The sequence below is a fragment of the Phyllostomus discolor genome, chromosome 12 (assembly GCF_004126475.2).
Source record: "Phyllostomus discolor isolate MPI-MPIP mPhyDis1 chromosome 12, mPhyDis1.pri.v3, whole genome shotgun sequence".
NCBI lineage: Eukaryota > Metazoa > Chordata > Mammalia > Chiroptera > Phyllostomidae > Phyllostomus > Phyllostomus discolor.
Window position 1 is genome coordinate 63,729,633 of NC_040914.2, and position 6,872 is coordinate 63,736,504.

The window sequence follows — 6,872 nt, forward strand, 5'->3', positions numbered from 1 at the left end:
AGAAACATTCTCTTACAATAAAGAGCAGTAATAAGCAAACCAAGACATCTATTCACTTCAAATTCTGCCTAGTTTATTATAGAAAATGGATGGGTTGAATGGTGAAAAACTATCTTAATTTTTTTTCAAAATACATATATATGTTTAGCTAGAGATATTTTGACATGACATCACACTACTATGCCTGCTATTCTTAAGAAACTTCTCTTTATATATATAACTGATTTAAACTGTAGGTAGAAACTACTTATAGAAAATGCCATAGAGAAAGTGAATTTATAAATATAACATGGAAAATATAACTATTTTCATTTTATTGTAGATTCTAAAAAATGTGTGGTGACCTTTAATCCCTCCTCTTCTTCCTAAACCCTCTTTAACATCGTTTTCAGGTCACTCACCTCTTTTTCTCACTACACATCACATCTCTCTCTGTCTCTCTCTCTCATTCAGTTACACCTTCCCAGCATGGATCTGTTTTCTTAGCATGGTCTAGTCAATCAGCAAGGAGTAGCTAAGCAGACAGTCTCCATTAATTTGTGGCCACAAGCAGCCTTCAGTGTGGAAAGATGAAGTGTGAGCTGCAAGAGGCTTATTTTCTGTTAAATACCACCTTGTACACCTCTAACAATGAAAAATCTTCTCCCTGTAATATGCACTGGTATATTTATGTATGTGCATATCTATCTATTTCTTTTGTGGGATATTTAATCTAAACTTCGAAATGTATTTTTGGGCCCCTGAATAGTCATACCATTTATTACATACCTGCCCCCAAATTAGTTATAATCCTTGTAAATTCTTAAAATCTGTTTTTTTATTCTATATGTCCTTTTTGTTTTCCATTAGTTAAGTGACTCTTGAAAACTCCTAAACATTGGAACTATAAGATACTCCTATCTATCCTTTATCTAGATTTGCCAGTTGTTTCATTTCTATACCCAAAAGGCTCTCAGTCCATGAATGCCATACTATACATCAAGGTAGCAAGCATTGTAGTTAACTAACAGGGGCACGGCTGGCTATTATAAGTTTTTGAGAGAAACACAGTGACATCTGTTGGGCATGACCTGAACTACTGCTATTCAATACTAAGTTGTTGGGACTTTCTTTTTAGCCTAGGGGAGCCTTGGAAAAACTACTCCAACACTAAGGGCCTCATGAACTAAGAATGTTTAGGAATCTTCTGCTCTGGGCATTAAAATGATCAAATTAACATTACAGTTATTTTTGTACACAATTGATTAAAATAACTTAAATATAATATCAAATTTTGGTAATTATTAAGCAAAAAAAGTAAATTTTTATCAACACATCTGTTAATGAGATGCATGAGACTTTTTCCCTCAATTCATGTACTGTATGTGAATCTACTGACTTGACTGGCTCAATATATATTTATATTTTTGTAAAAAATATATTTTATATATTTTTAATATTTTATATATGTTGTATTTTGCTGATGTAAGCCTTATAAAACCTGTTTACATAACTAAATAGATGGAAATAGGAAGAGATTTATTATAGCAATGTCATTTTTCTTTGAACACCTTTGAGTTATATACCAAATACATAAGCATAGATTTGGCAAACTACCATAGTTGTAGAAACATTTATTGTGTAGACCTGTAATGACCAGTAGCCATTAGCCACATGTGGCTAATTAAATTTTAATTAATTAAATGAAATAAAATTTAAAGTTTAATTTCTCAGGTCCACTAGCCATATTTCAAGTGCTCTAAAACCATGTGTAGCTAGCAATTACTGTATTTGACAGTGCATATATAAACTATTTCCATCATTGTAGAAAGTACTTTTGAACAGTGCTGGTCTAGACATTGAAGTCACCCTCTTTCTCAACACGCACACTAGTATTTTAAATAATTTCTGGTTTTGGTGCCCAGAGGTTTTTGTACCCTGCAGCACACACAGTTTTTTGTACCCTGCATAACTACAGCACAGTTTTTTTAAAATTAATATAATGTTATCATACTAATGTATTTTTTAGTGATTTGACTCTTTTAATCAACTTGTTTTGGGGATTGTCATTGATTTATGTAGGTTTTGTTCATTTGTTTTGCTGTTGAATGTTCCATTGTATGAATATATTTTACCAGTTTTCACACACATGGTTATTTTCTTTTTCCAGTTTGTCATTACAACCGCTGCTGCCACCCTGAAATTCTTGTTTGTTTCCAGGGCCTATGTGCAAATTTCTCTAGGATAGATGTCCAGGACTAGAATTCCTAGGTGATAGGATGTTTCCACCTTCCACTTTATTGGATAATGCCAAATCATTTTCCCAAATGGGTGTACTAGTCCACACTCCCATCAGCAGTTTTTGCTTCTTCATGTATTACTGTATTTTCTTGTGTATAATGCACACTTTTTTGCCCAAATTTTTTAGGGAAAAATAAGGATGTGCATTATACATGGGTAATACTAATTCTGTATCTACATAGATGTTTTTATTTCTTTTATTTATGCTTATGCATTAAAAGTGTAACTCTAGAAAGCTATAACAATATACATATGTAAAATAATGCCCTGGAATACGATCATCAGTTTTGTTTCTAAAATAAATAAATAAAAGATTGATTTAAAAATTGAAAGATTTTTTTTCCTGAAAGTTTGGGCCAAAAACGTGGATGCACATTATACATGGCAAAATATGGTATTTCAAATTAGGTTTGGCCATGGTTAGCAAAAACAAAGAAACAAGCATGAATAGCGGTGGCTTAAACAAAGAAAAAAGTTTATTTCTCTTCATGGAGGTAAAGTATGGAGGTAAGCAATGCAGTGCAATGTGGTGGCTCCAGGACCGTTAAGGTCTGCGCCTCCTTTGACAACATGTGGTTTTCACCACATGGTATAAGGAGGCTACTTGATCTCTGGTCATCATGTTTGTGTTCAACCCCCGAGGCAACAAAAGAGGGAAAGAAATTCATGCGTCCCCTACCTGACGTTTATAAGAACATTTTCTAGGATTTGAGCAACCTCGATCTACTGTATAACCTGTTGGCAAGATCCTAACCACATAGTCACACCAAGCTACAAGAGTTACTGGAAAAAGAGGTCTTTATTCCAGTTCGCTGTATGTCTAGCCAAAATTCAATGATCTTTCGATCAAATAAAATAATGTTGGAGGACAAGTGCTTTATTCCACTTTTCATACATTTTCCTACACTTCCCTGATTATTGGATAGGATGAGCACCTTGTTTAAGTTTATAGGACATTTGAATTTCCAGTTCTATGAAGCAACTTTTATTCATTTTTTTAAATTCTGTTTTATTTTCCTTATTTTTAGGAACTTAATAAATATCCTAAAAATTCCATCTGTCTTTGTGTGGCTTTATATTTTAGGCATTTTCATTGTAACTACCATGTAATAGAATTTTTAAAGCTCTAGTCTGAAATCTTCACCTTTTATCTGGTGAGTTTAGTCCATTTGTTGTGATTACTAATATGTTTTTATTTCTCTCTACCATCTTATTTTGTGCTACTTGTTCTACTCTTTTAAAATTTCTTAACTTTTTAAAATTTTTGATCATTTATTTTTATTGTATTTTTTCCATCGCCATTTATCACCCTTACACCCTCTTCCACCTCTACCCCCACCCCTGCAACTACCACACTGCTGTCCTTGAACATGACTTCTTTTTCTTTTTTGCTACATCCCATTACCCACCAGCACCCCCTCCAGAACTCTTTTTTTTTTTAGATTTTTATTTATTTATTTTTAGAGAGGGAAGGGAGGGAGGGAGAGAGAGAGAGAAACATCAATGTGCAGTTGCTGGGGGTTATGGCCTGCAACCCAGGCATGTACCCTGGCTGGGAATCGAACCTGGGACACTTTGGTTCCCAGCCCGAGCTCAATCCACTGAGCTATGCCAGCCAGGGAAGAACTCTTTATTTTAGCCTCATCCTAAAAGATAATTTCCTCAGAATACAATTTTAGATTGCAAATTATTTTCTCTCAGTAATTTAAAAATATTCTGTTTGTGGTTTCCATTTTCCATTGCTGCAGTTGTGAAGTCAGAAATCACTGTTGTTTCTTTCATGGTAAATTGTCATTCACACTGCTCTTAAGAACTCTTCATGTTAGGTGTTCTGCAGATTCATTCTGGTGAGGTAAAACATGTGTGTGGATTTCTTTAGTTTATCCTAGTCAAGATAATTATACTTTCTTATTCAAGATTTATGTATTGCTGGAAAATTCTGGAAATATCTCAGTTATTATCTCCTTGAATAACTGTCTTGTCTTTTTTTCACACCTAAAGCTATGAATAGATAATTATTAGGGCTTCCTATTTTTTTTACACATTGTAATTTCTTTTTCAGATTTTTCATCTCATTTCATCTTTCTGTGCTTTATTCTGGCTAATTTCTTTAGTTTTATCTTCTAGTTCACAAGTTCCCTCTTCACCTATGTCAAATCTGATATTTTACCTGCCCATTGAATTTTAAATTTTAATTATTTGTTTCTCCATAAACAATATAATTGAACTTTTGTAAAAATCTGGTTGGTCATATTTTGTATTTCATTATATCTGCCTTATATTTCCATTCCCTCCTTTATTTCTTTGCATATATAAACATTTATTTCATTTTCTGAATTACATAATTCCAATATTTTGAGATACAATATATTTTCATCAGATTTTTCTCTCTGGTATTTCTGTGTGCTCCTGCTCATAGTATCTTGTTTCTTCATGGATTTTGTGATATTTCTTTTTATTGTTCATCACAAGATCATGAAAACTAGGAGTTTTTCTTAGCAAATTCTATGAGGCCAAGGTTGAGTATGCATTTTCCTACAGTGGATTTGAATTGTCTCCTGCTAGGTACCTGGAAAGAACTCTCAACCAAACTTTAGTATAATTTACCAACTTGGATATTTTTCAGCCTATATATGTAGTATAATTTGGTTATGAATCAGGTGCTTATATATCCTGGTTTGCCCAAGACAGTCCCAGTTGAAATACTCTTTCTATTATTAATAAGTACTTTTTTCTACTCTCAGAAGTTTCCCCGTTTGGATTATAAATTATGTTTTCCTATGAAGAGTGCTAAGGTGAGAGACTTTTTTTTCCTTGAATCATAGCAAAGGCTGAACAGATTTATTCTCTTCATGCAGGGCCGAATTTCTAGTTCACTCTTTCACTGAAGGTGTATCTCCCAGAATTCTGATTTTAAAGTGGGGTTTCCATTCCAAGTTTTCAAATCAGAAGCTCTAGGTTTCTGGGGTTTCGCAGATGCCCTCAGGGCAGCCGCGGGCTTCAGCATGTTTACCTCTCTGGATTCATGCTTCTGCTTAGTTCTTTGCCCCTAAGGATTTTCTTTACTTTATTGTGAGCTCAGCTATATATTTAAAAGGATGTTGTAAATCTTTTATTCAGAATATTTAGTTGTTTAGTTGCAGGAGGTCTTTTTCCCCCTAGAATAAAGTCCCTGGGCTCCTCGTAGATACTGACTTAACAGGTTGTGGTATTGGAAGAGCCAGTCTCTCTAGTGTTGAGGAAGTCCAGAAACTTCATAAAAGCAGGTTTCCTACTTGAGGGCTGGCAAATATCCCACTTTGCTGAATGTAGGAGGACAGTTTACTTGAAGGAAAAAATGTGCCAAACAATTATCTTTTAATGTTTTATATTCTCCAGATACATACTGAGAGCATAAAGTAAAATCACTTTTTTTTTCCTAACAAAGGAAATAGACACATGCCAGTTGGAAGATAAAAGATTACATGTTTTGCTCTGTATAATGCTCACAAAAATGTGGGTGAGCATTATACACAGGATTATTATACCCCTAATAAATAATCATTATGCCCATATATAATGTGCATACTTATTTTTCCCTCAAAAATTTGGGCAAAAAATTGTGCTTCTTACATGGCAAAATACAGTATATGCACTTTGTAGATGAAGAAAGTGAGGCACCAAGAGCCTAAATAACTTAACCCATGGCCCACCATTAATAAGTGATGAAGCTGATATTGGAAGCCACAGCCACCCTGTCCATAATGCTCATGCCCATGACCACTACCTCATATGCTACTTGGCACAATTATATGCATCTCCTAACTCATCATTATAAAATCTATGTTCATGGGGGAAAGTACTGCTACCCTGATACCTATTACAGCATCCCTAGTATCTTGGGTTTTGGTACATATCTAGAAGCCACTTGGTACATTATATAAAATACACACAAAGATAGTGAAAAAAAAAAGAATATCACCCTTGTTATAAGTGCTATGGGGGAAACACAGACCTTTTCATTCAAAATCATAAATGCTTCCCATTTTCCACTCTTTTTCTCTTTCTGCTCTATTCGCCTGGAAGATTGTTTATTTACCTGAAAACTTTTTGCTTATTCTCTTAATATAACTCAAATATTATCTGCATTTTAAAAAATCTCTTATGAATCCCGTCCTCCTTATAGGCTTTCTCAGACAATAACTCACTCGTCTGTGTTCTCATAGCATTTTTACATCTTTATTATAATACCTATCAACTGTATTATATTCAACCATGTTAAATCATCATTTTTATAGGTTAAGAATCATTAAATATCAGCAACATCAAATGGTTCCATCTAAATTTATTGTGTATATGTAAGCCCTACTAGATTTAGGAGTAGAGACCATGTTTCATTCACTTTTGTTTATTTAATTAAGTACCTGGACATATGCTCAAAATATAATTGTTGAGTTGAATGAATCCCCATACCCCAGTGGCAATATTTAACATATTAATCACCAACATCTACTGCATGGACATCAGAACTGATGCTGGTGCTAACTGCTAAAACTGTGCCCATTCTATCAGCTGCCTATCAGCCCAGCCTACGCCATGTAAACACACAGAAT